This window comes from Amblyraja radiata, chromosome 2 (genome assembly GCF_010909765.2).
Source record: "Amblyraja radiata isolate CabotCenter1 chromosome 2, sAmbRad1.1.pri, whole genome shotgun sequence".
Classification (NCBI taxonomy): Eukaryota; Metazoa; Chordata; class Chondrichthyes; order Rajiformes; family Rajidae; genus Amblyraja; species Amblyraja radiata.
Genome location: NC_045957.1, coordinates 90,638,747 through 90,650,611, shown reverse-complemented (window position 1 = coordinate 90,650,611; position 11,865 = coordinate 90,638,747).

The following is an 11,865-nucleotide window of genomic DNA, read 5'->3' as shown; positions in this document are numbered from 1 at the left end:
GAAGGGCCAAATGGCCTACTCCTGCACCTATTGTCTATTGTCTATTGTCTAAACTTGCTGTGGATGGAAACTTCCTCAGTTCAAAGACCGAGGGAGGAAAGCAAATAGATATCTCAGCGAGAATTTGTTTTCTCTATTTGGCTAGGCAGGACTCAAATAAGAGGCAAGAGGGATGGAGGATCCCAGAAAAATAGCTGGCCAACGTGTATTTTAGAGGTTAGAAATATTGCAATAATGTGTGTGGAGAAAGTATTTCAAAGTACACTAAATTAATGGGTAACATATCATCATCTAAAATCTAGGCTTCTGTCAAAACCAAAGTGTAAATCCAATCATCAATAATAAGTTAAAATTCTGGTAGCAGATTGTAGAGAGAGGTTGTGATGACTCATTCATGGGTGGAAGATAAGCTGAAATGCTCATACAAAGCGACATATTTTAAGGAAACTAAGGAGATCCCAGATAACCTGTTGCAGAATATTCAGGGCTCATAATATCCGTATCCAAGCTTTCCAAGTTACTATATGAGCTGAAGCTTGATAGTTCATTTGTGAAGTCCATAAAAAAGGGTAACTGGTCTTGCATTAGAAAATAGAAGGAAGCCACTTGATATAAAAGGATGTGGGGTGAATTGCCAAATATCAACTAATGGTATACTTCAGTGATGTGCCAAAAGGTCTTGGTTGTAGTAATACCCCAATAAATGTTTTTGATTATCTGAGCAGTTGGTTAATGTGCAATTCATTGTATATTTGCTCATTCACAGTAGACTGACTTTCTGCACAACTCACCTTCATGCTGGTGAAAATATGATTAAATTACTTCAAGCAGTTGTCTATATTTCAAAAATATCTTTCCCAAATAAATGATGTGAGCACCATCTAGTAAAACAAATAAATATATTGTATTTTTCATTTAGGCAAACATTTTATTGGTGCCTATTCCATCCAATTTCCCTTCAATGAGTATTGAGTAATATTAGGTTGAGGATCAAGGGAGTATTTATGAAAAGGGTTAATTCATCTATAATCTAAATTACATGCTTATTATTGATGAAAAGCATCATTGGGATGTTGGAGATTCTTATGCTTCCAGCACCAAATGGAAATAACTGCATGATAATGAAATGTTGATTAGTGGTTTAATCAGCCGCCTTCCAGCAGCTTCTTATCATTCTGGCTGTGAATATTGTAGTTCATGTGGGCATGCTCTCATATTGGGGAATAAAGCTTCTATCTAATTGTATTTTCCTAGTTTTAACAGTGCTCTATTAACTATTTCATTGCAAATAATTTAATTTATTTTTGGTAAACTCAGTTAAAGTTGTGACTCTTTATCTTTTCAATTACAACACACATTATTATTACTTAGGTGACAGTCATTGTTTCAAACTATGTGTCAGCTTGTTAGCCTCTCACAACTAAAATTACCAGTTTCAACTGAGATTGATCATTATTAGTAACAACCAATTAGAGCATTAAAACTTAATTCAATGATTCAATGGTACTTTATTGTCACATGTATCAAAGGTACAGTAAAATGCTTTGTTTTGCATACAACTCGGTAAAATCATACAGCAGATTTCACCGAGGCAGTGGACAAAAGTCGCCAGGTTTCGGACGCTGACAAAGTTACAAAAGTTTACCAAACTTCTGCCTGCCATTGCACATGGCAGCAGGCAATCCCCCCTACATTCTCGGCGGCCCCCCCATTGGGTCTTCCCTTCCCGTCCCCGTCTTCTAAAGCTGATGGCTTTGATAGGTCATGAGACAGAAATCTTTAGCAGCACAACTTACATGTTGTACTACACAGTCAACTCATGACGGAAACATTCTTGCGAATAGGAATCCATTCAAAAACCACTCATTCCGGGGATCATGCTCGTAAACCTCTTCTGGACCCTCTCCAGTGCCAGTACATCCTTCCTCAGATATGGTGCCCAAAATTGCTCACAATACTCCAAATGCGGTCTGACCAGCGCCTTATAACTCAGCTTCAGCATTTTGTATTCTCGTTCTTGTGAAATATATGCTAAATATTGTATAAACTATGACTCTGACTCTAAAAGTAAACCCAACCCCGCCCTCCTCCCCACTACTCCTCCACCCAAGTGAATGTAGGGAGAATAAAATGGGAATAGCGTAAGATTAGTGTAATTGGGTACTTCATGGTCAGCATGATCTCAATGGGCAAAACGGCTTGTTTCCATGTGCCCGTTGCAGTGATTAAAAAATAGCTCCCTAAAGTTAAGTTGCAGGATTTCATCTGTCATTTTATCTATGTCATTAGTACTGATGTGATCTTTGACTTCTTATTGATTATTTATCTCCTTCTGAATGTCTTTCAACCATTCCACAAAACATCCTTGATCTTTCACACTGAATTAGCAGAACTCATGCCCAATGGTATAAACTGGATGCCATTGTCTTAGGGGTTACAGCATTGAAATTGAACAGATGAATTTATTTGGTCAGTGGGTGTTGGGGGGAGGTGTGCCGAGGCATATTTGCAATCTGCACCTTGATGAGTGGATCTTGTCCTAATTCCTTTCTACAGTGTCACTGACAGTTACTTTATACAAAGGTTTAGTCTCTTTGAGAATGCCTGCACTCACTTCATACAGTGAAAATAAAGTGTTCTCATTCATGTACACTAATTGCCTTTCTCAATGCATTTGTAAATAATGAAGGAGCTTAAAATAAAATGTGGGGCTACATCCATGCAAAAATATTAAAAGTAATGTCATAATTTAAAAAAAATCATAATGTTACATTACAACAGGCTAGTCCTCTATTCCTTGGAGCGCAGGAGGATGAGGAATGATCTTATAGAGTTGTACAAAATCATGAGAGGAATAGATCGGGTAAACACACAGAGTCTCCAGAGTAAGGTAATCAAAAACCAGAGGACATAAGTTTAAGGTGAGGGGGGAAAGATTTAATAGGAGCCTGAAGGGTAACCTTTTCACATCGAGGGTGGTGAGTGTATGGAATGAGCTGCCGAAGGAGATAGTTGAGGGAGGTACTATCACAACATTTAAGAAACATTTGAACAGGTGCAAGGGTGAGACAGATTTAGAAGGATATGGGTCAAACACAAGCAGGTGGGACTAGTGTAGATGAGATATGTTGGTCGGTGTGGACAAGTTGAGCCGAAGTGCCTGTTTTTACGCTGTATGACTATGTTTCAATGAATCTATTTACCAAACGACACATTTTAAAGAACATAGCACGTCCACCAGAGCACAAAATCAACTCCCAGTTACTCTTTCTGCAAATTACACTATTGCCCAGTTTATACTTTAATGATTGCAGGGTGTTTTATATTCATATCATGTACAAGAAAACAAACATTTCCAACAGTCAAAAGAGCACCTTGGTGTTCACATTAATTGCGAATGTGTGCTTAGCACTTAACATCTGACATTGCTGTGCTTCTTAATCACAATCAGTTCTTGTTTATGTTAAAATAACAGAGAATACCTGGCATTTATGCCTAATAATCACCTACCAACTGCTAATTCCCCACTAATCCATGCATAGAAATTGGAGTTCATCGTCTTTTGGAGCCAAACAGTTGCAGTCAATAGTCCTAATAGCCCCTCCCATTTCCCAAATAAACTCGTAAAATTGGACAAAAACATGTGAGAAATTGTACCATGAAATGACCATACAAGCTCACTAAAACAGGGCAGGCTGCTTCACGGCTTGGCTCGGCAACTTGAATTCCCAGGAACAGATTACAAAAAGTGGTGGAAACTGCCCAGCTCATCACGGGCACTAACCTCCCCACCATCAAGGGGATCTACAGGAGTTACACAAAAATGCTGGAGAAACTCAGCGGGTGCAGCAGCATCTATGGAGCGAAGGAAATAGGTAACGTTTCAGGCCGAAACCCTTCTTCAGACTAATCTACAGGAGTTGCTGCCTCATTAAATCAGCCAGCATTATCAGAGACCCACACCACCCTGGCCACTCTCTCATTTTGCTCCTACCATTGGGAAGAAAGTATAGAAGTCTGAAGACTGTAACGCCCAGTTTCAGAAGCAGCTTCTTCCCTAACGCTTATCACATTATTTAGCATTTATTTTGAGAGGACTGGAATACAAAAACAGGGATGTAATGCTGCAATTGCTACAGGCAGCAATTAAAGAGCGCACCCCCAGAAGTGAGGACAGCACAGAGCTGGTCGGGGGGGGGGGGGGGGGGGGGGGGGGGGGGCAGAAGAGCAACTACAGGACTGTTTGGAGTCTGTAGACTGGGCAATGTTCAAGGACTCGGCAACGGACTTGAACGAATATGTCACAGTCGTTACAGACTTCATAAAGAAATGTGTGGAGGACTGCATCCCTACAAAAACCTTCCGAGTGTTTCCCAATCAGAAACCTTGGATGAACTTTGAGATCTGCACTCTTCTAAAGTCCAGACACAGGGCATTCACCTCCAACGATACAGTGGCCTACATGAAGACCAGATACGACCTTGGTAAGGCCATCAAAAAGGCCAAAAGGGACTTCTGCTCCAAGCTGGAGGATGAGACAGATGTTCGGTAGCTGTGGCAGGGCCTGAATGCAATCACCTCCTACAAGACGAAACCAGGAGGCAGCTCGAATGTCAGTGAAACATCACTCCCTGACGAGCTCAATGCGTTTTACGCACGCTTTGACAGGGAGAATACTGATGTGCCTTCCCGATTCCCCATTCGCTGTGATGGCATTTCAGTCTCAGTCACAGAGGCCGATGTCAGGAAATCCTTCAGAGGGGTGAACCCACGAAAAGCACCTGGTCCTGATGGTATACCCGGTCGTGTCTTTAAAACCTGTGCGGACCAACTGGCGGGAGTTTTTACGGACATTTTCAACCTCTCACTTCTGAGGTCTGAGGTCCCGACCTGCTTTAAAAGGGCATCAATTATACCGGTGCCCAAGAAGAGTAAGGTGACGTGCCTCAATGACTATCGACCAGTGGCACTAACGCCGGTGGTGATGAAGTGCTTTGAGAGGTTGATTATGGAGCAAATCAACTCCTACCTCGACAAAAACCTGGACCCACTGCAGTTCGCGTACCGCCACAACAGATCAACGGTGGATGCGATCTCGCTGGCCCTCCATTCCGCAGTGGACCACTTGGACAACAAAAACTCATATGTCAGGCTGTTATTCATTGATTACAGCTCGGCATTTAACACAATCATCCCCTCCAAACTGGTTACCAAACTCGCAGAACTGTGTCTCTGCGCATCCCTCTGCAACTGGATCCTCGACTTCCTCGTCCACAGACCACAGTCTGTTCGTATTGGTGGAAATGTGTCAGCCTCGATAACAATCAGCACGGGAGCACCTCAAGGCTGCGTGCTCAGCCCCCTGCTGTACTCACTCTATACCCATGACTGCGTAGCGAACCACATTGCGAACTCCATCATCAAGTTCGCTGATGACACCACCATCGTGGGGCGTATCACTGATGGGGATGAGTCAGAATATAGAAGAGAGATCGAGCAACTGTCCATATGGTGCCAGCGCAATAACCTGGCCCTCAACACCAGCAAAACCAAGGAACTGATTGTGGACTTTGGAAGGAGTAGGAGGGGGACCCACAGCCCCATTTATATCAACGGGTCGATGGTTGAAAGGGTCAAGAGCTTCAAATTCCTGGGCGTGCACATCTCTGAAGATCTTTCCTGGTCCGAGAACACTAATGCAATCATCAAAAAAGCACATCAGCGCCTCTACTTCCTGAGAAGATTACGGAGAGTCGGATTGTCAAGGAAGACTCTCTCTAACTTCTACAGGTGCACAGTCGAGAGCATGCTGACCAGTTGCATCGTGGCTTGGTTCGGCAATTTGAGCGCCCTGGAAAGGAAAAGACTACAAAAAGTAGTAAACACTGCCCAGTCCATCATCGGCTCTGACCTTCCTTCCAACGAGGGGATTTATCGCAGTCGCTGCCTCAAAAAGGCTGGCAGTATCATCAAAGACCCACACCATCCTGGCCACACTCATCTCCCTGCTACCTTCAGGTAGAAGGTACAGGAGCCTGAAGACTGCAACAACCAGGTTCAGGAATAGCTACTTCCCCTCAGCCATCAGGCTATTAAACCTGGCTCGGACAAAACTCTGATTATTAACAACCACTTTCTGTTATTTGCACTTTATTTGCAGTTTATTTATTCATGTGTGTATATATTTATATCATGGTATGTGGACACATTTATCTGTACTGTAGTAAATGCCTTACTATTTTTCTGTGTGCTTAAGCAAAGCAAGAATTTCATTGTCCTATACAGGGACACATGACAATAAACTCACTTGAACTTGAACTTGCTTTATAACATGCCTGTCAGAACACATTTGGAGGATTGTGAGCAAATTTGGACCCAATATCTGAGGAAGAATGTTCTGGCGCTGGAGAGGGTCCAGAGGTAGTTTACGAGAATGATCCAAGGATTGAGTGGGTTAACATATGATGAGCGTTTGACATCATTGGGCCTCTACTCGCTGGAGTTTAGAAGGATGAGGGGACACCCCATTGAAACCTACCGAATAGCGAAAGGCCTAAATAGAGTGGATGTGGAGAGGATGTTTCCACTAGTGGGAGAGTCAAGGATCAGTGGTCATTCCCTCAGAATAAAAGGACATTCCTTTAGGAAGGAGATGAGGAGAAATGTATTTAGTTATAGTGGTAAACCTGTGGAATTCATTGCCACAGAAGGCTGTGCAGGCCAAGTCAATGGATATTTTTTAAGGCAGATATAGATAGATTCTTGATTAGTACACATGTCAGGGGTTATGGGAAGAAGGCAGGAGAATGGGGTTAAGAGGGAAAGATAGATCAGCAATGATTTAATGGCGGCGTAGGCTTGATAGGCCGAAGGGCATAATTCTGCTTCTATCCCTTTTTAATTATGATACACTAGTGCCTGCGCTTGATCCATATCCCTCCAAACCTGTCCTATCCAAGTACCTGTCTAACTGTTTCTTAAATGTTGGGATAGTCCAAGCCTCAACTACCTGATCTGGTAGCTTGTTCCATACACCCACCACCCTTTGTGGGAAAAGTTACCCCTCAGGTTATATAATGCGCATAAATAACTGCACTTTTTTAAAATTAATTGTATTTTAACTTGTATTTTAACTTGTATTTTAACTTGTTAAGTATGGAAGCCATTTGAGGAAATGTGTGGTGTTATGTTTGTCTTGAAGCTGTCGTGGCACTGTAATTTCCTGTAAAGGATTATTAAAGGTATAATCAATCAATCACATTCCTATTAAATCTTTTCCCCTTCACCTTGAACCTATGTCCTCTGGTCCTCAATTCCCCTACTCTGGGCAAGAGGCTCTGTGCATCTACCCAATCAATTCCTCTCATGATTTTGTACTCCTCTATAAGATCACCCCTCATCATCCTGCGCTGCAAGGAATAGAGACCCAGCCTACTAGCCTCTTACTATAGCTCACACCCTCTAATTGTCGGCCCTGTTTCAACAAATGCAATCAACCTGGCATAGGCTGTGCACGCCATACGCAAGAAGAAGTCCTGGCAACATCTTCGAAATTCATCTCTGAACCCTTTCAAGCTTGACAATACCTTTCCTATAACATGGTGCCCAGAACTGAACACAATATTCTAAATGCGGTCTCACCAATGTCTTATACAACTGCAACATGACCTCCCAACTTCTATACTCAATACTCTGACGTCCAAATGCCACGTATAATCTATCCCTCAGAATATTCTCCATGATAAACGGACTTCATGGGCTTTCATGTAGCCCATCGTGTTTCCAGTTAGCTAGCTCTCCCTGTATCCCATGCAATCAAGCCTTTCAGAGCAGCCTTCCATCAATAACCTAATCATAGCCTTTGTTGAAGTCCATATAGCCAACATCTACGGCCTTGCCTCCATCAACCATTTTGTTTCCATTTCAAAAAACACAATCAAATTTGTAAGCCACGATTTCCCACCTACAAAAGCATGTTGACTATCCCTAATTGACCCAGCCTATTCAAATGCATACATGTTTTATCTCCCAGAATCCTCTCCAGTAACTTACCTACCGCAGCTGTTAGGGTCACTGGTCTATAGTTCCCATACTTTTCCATGCAGCCCTTCCAAAATAAAGGCACAACATTAGCCACCCTCTTGTTATCTGGCACCTCACCTGTGTCTAACGAAAAGTCAGAAGAGAAATGCACAGAGATTTAAGTAAAAGTGTACAGTTAAGAGTTGAAGTAGTGTGAGATTATTGGAGTACAGAGGCAAAGTACAATACAATACAAATTTATTGTCATTTGAGCCCCAGTGAGACTCAAACGAAATTTTGTTTCCACAGCCATACAAACAAAAACAATGTCCTACAGACATACACACAATTAAGTTCACACAAACATCCATCACAGTGAACCCACTGTGTTGGAAGGCAAAGTCTTTTCTCTCCCCTGCTCTCAATTTCTCTCCCGATGTCCAAGCCCCAGGCGGGTGATGCTAAGTCCCATGGCCATTTTAGGCCGCGCGGGGCGATTTACGGCCCCGCTCCCGGTCTAGAAGTCTCGAAGTTGGAGCCCCCGGCGGGCGCTGGAATGTCCCACGGCCATGAAGCCGTGCCGGACGATGTATGACCCCGCTCCGGGTCGTTCCAACCTCGCGACACGGGCTGGAGAAGTCGCGTTGCGGGAGCTCCGGGAAGCGGTCTCTCTCTCCCCCCGGACCCGTGAGCTCCCGATGTCCCGACAGTCCACCGGACCTGCGGCTGCGTTGCTGGAGCCTCCGAGCCCCAGGAGTCGAGTCGCAGCAGCGAGTCACCACCGCTCCCCACGCACCGAGGCCGGCCAGCCCCACGATGGTGAGTAGTCCGCAGATCCGCAGTCTCCCGAGCCCCCGGGTCGTTCAGGTTGGAGGCCGCTCCATGGTGCTAGGCCCCAACGACAGCGGAGACCCGACAGGGAAAAGGTCGGGTCTCCCGAACAGGAAAGAGATTTAAAACGGTTTCCCCCTCCCCCCCCCCCGCCCCCCACATATACACATTTAAAACCAAGCTTAAAAAAACACAAACACTACATTTAACTAGACAAAAATAAAAAAAAAGACAGACAGGCTGTAGGAGCCGCTGTAACGAGTCACGCCGCCACCAGGAACCAGTGCACAATATTTTGTAACAATGATTATCTTTCACAATATTTTGCAATATCTACAATATTTTGTGCTGTTTGCATTGTATCAATTGTGGAGTTTACTTAATCTTCATACAATTTCAAAGAGTTCTCTTTGTAATGTCCTTTTAACCATTAGTTGGGACTGCACAGTGGCACAGTGGTAGAGAGCCGGGTGAATCATGACTACGGGTGCTGTCTGTATGGAGTTCATACATTGTTCCTGTGATTGTGTGGGGTTTTTCCGGGTGCTCTGTTTTCCTACTGCACTCTAAAGACTTATAGGTTTGTAGGTTAATTGACCTTGGTAAAATTGTAAATTGTCCCTAATGTGTAGGATTATGTTGGTGTATGAGGAGATTGCTGGTCAGCTCGTGGGCTGAAGTGCCTGTTTCCAAGCTGTATCTTTGAAGTCAAGGGTTCAGGCCGCTCTCAGAAAGTAAACAGAATTGGACACTGTCATCTGATCATCAGTTCTCAGACTTGTGCATTTGACCGAGCATGCTCGGAAATCTGAGATGAGCCTCAGCTGACAGCTGGCGGTTTCCTGTTGAATCTGGCAGTCGGCTCGATTCTGCCCATTGCTCAATTCCGACTTTTTTATTTTGATAATATTGACATCAACCGTGAACCAGAATAAATTACAAATTTCAAATGTCGATACCCCATATTAGATAAAATGCAATCCACCCACAAGTGATTCCTTTGATCCACTACGACATCCATCAAAACAAATGCTTTTATTTTCATAATTCAATCTTGCATGACTCTTCCAGGAAATAAACTTTTAGTGTCAAACAAGATTTGCTTAGACATGAAAATGCTTCAAAATAACTGTCACTCATATTTGTTTCCTTACATGTATCTTCATTATTTTGACATAAAATAGATTTCCTATATTCAATCATTTTGTGATCCATCAGCATCAAAAAGTTAATAGAATATTAATTAGACCCAATATTAGTTTTTACAGGTACATGGATAGTAAGGGTTTAGAGGGAATTGAGCCAAATGTGGTCAGGTACGACTAGAGTAGATGGGGCATCTTAGTCAGCATGGGCAAGCTGGGCTGAAGGGCCTGTTTCTGTGCTGTATGACTATGATACCTGCTTCATCTCTCTATTGAAATATTGAGAGAGAAGATTATTATCAATTTGAAGACGTTAAGCAGTGTGTAACTGTATCAACTAACTTATTTTATTTAACCTTTATTTAACCAGGAGAAGTCTCATTGAGATTAAAAATCTCTTTTACAAGAGAGTCCTGGCCAAGACAGGCAGCAGCACAGTTCCACAGTTACAGACAATAATTTAAAAACAACAGAGAACATATAAATAGAGTCACAGTCAGAACATCATCAAACAAAGCATGTACAGACAGAAGAGCTTATTTAAATGCTGGCGTTTAATTGACTGAATGATACTTGAAAAGATTTGCATATCTTGCATAAATTTAAATCATTATATTATTGAATGATAAAGCACACACGAGAGCCCTTTGTCTCATTGTCTCAGCAGTTTTTTGGCAGAGCAATCTGAATATTCCCAATCCCGAGCATATTTTTTTTGCACTGGCCTGTATTTTATGTTTAAGAATTGCAATCAGCAACAAAGTTGAATGAAGTTCAGAATAAGGAAAAAAACCTTGAAATGTTTTGAATACTCTGAGGTTGCGTTATGTTATAGAAATACACCCCATCTCTTCAATTTACATAACCTATGCAAAATGCTGAATTTACTTGACAAATATGGTACTGACAGTGAATCTGCCTGAGGAGGTGGTAAGTGTAGCACATTGAGTGTGATAACAGGAGAATGAATTAGTTATCACTGCATGCTGATGCCTTTATTGAGGAGAAATAATATGTGACTCATGTTAGGTTATCACACTCTGCTTCGAGAGCGCTATGCTGTGGTTATTAATGTTTTTTTACTTTGTTGGAACAGATTTTCTGTGGCACCAGAACATTGTGGGTGGGTCTGAAGAAGGGTCTCGACCCGAAATGTCACGCATTCCTTCTCTCCCGAGATGCTGCCTGTCCCGCTGAGTTACTCCAGCATTTTGTGTCTATCTTTGGTTTAAACCAGCATCTGCAGTTCCTTCCTACACATTGTACGTGGTTAGTCTGCATTTTTCTGATATGCTCCTAGCAATTAGCTACGGAGGACGACAAAACACATCTCCCTTGCAGCCAACGCCAAGACTGTGGGTGAGACCATAGTCAAGGGTCTTTCCATTGCTGGACATTGGAGGGCAGGGATGGTGGAGATGCCCATCAAACAAGGGAAGGGATATCAACCCAGGGAACCACATGGGTGCCTGGGATAATTATAGTTTTGTGAACACTACCAAATATAACGCTATTGAATGTATGTATAGCCGCTGACAATATCGGAAAAGATTTTGCATTGTTTTTGTTTTGTATATATTTTTAATCATTTTGAATAAAGTTTATTTTTGGGGATTTTTTTTTCCATTGCTACATTTTACTATGCAAGCCCAGAATTTCGTATTGAAAGACTTCTCATAAATCCGTATAATTACATTTTGAAACACTTCTCACAAATCCTTACTCCTCGTAATATCTACCACTTTTCTGATTAAAAAAATCATATTATAACCAGAATATGTTGCAACAGTCCAGGGTTCAGTAAGTTGAGAAGGGGGGCAATATTTTGGTTCTCATGGCCGAACTGTACCTGATGATGTCCACCAGG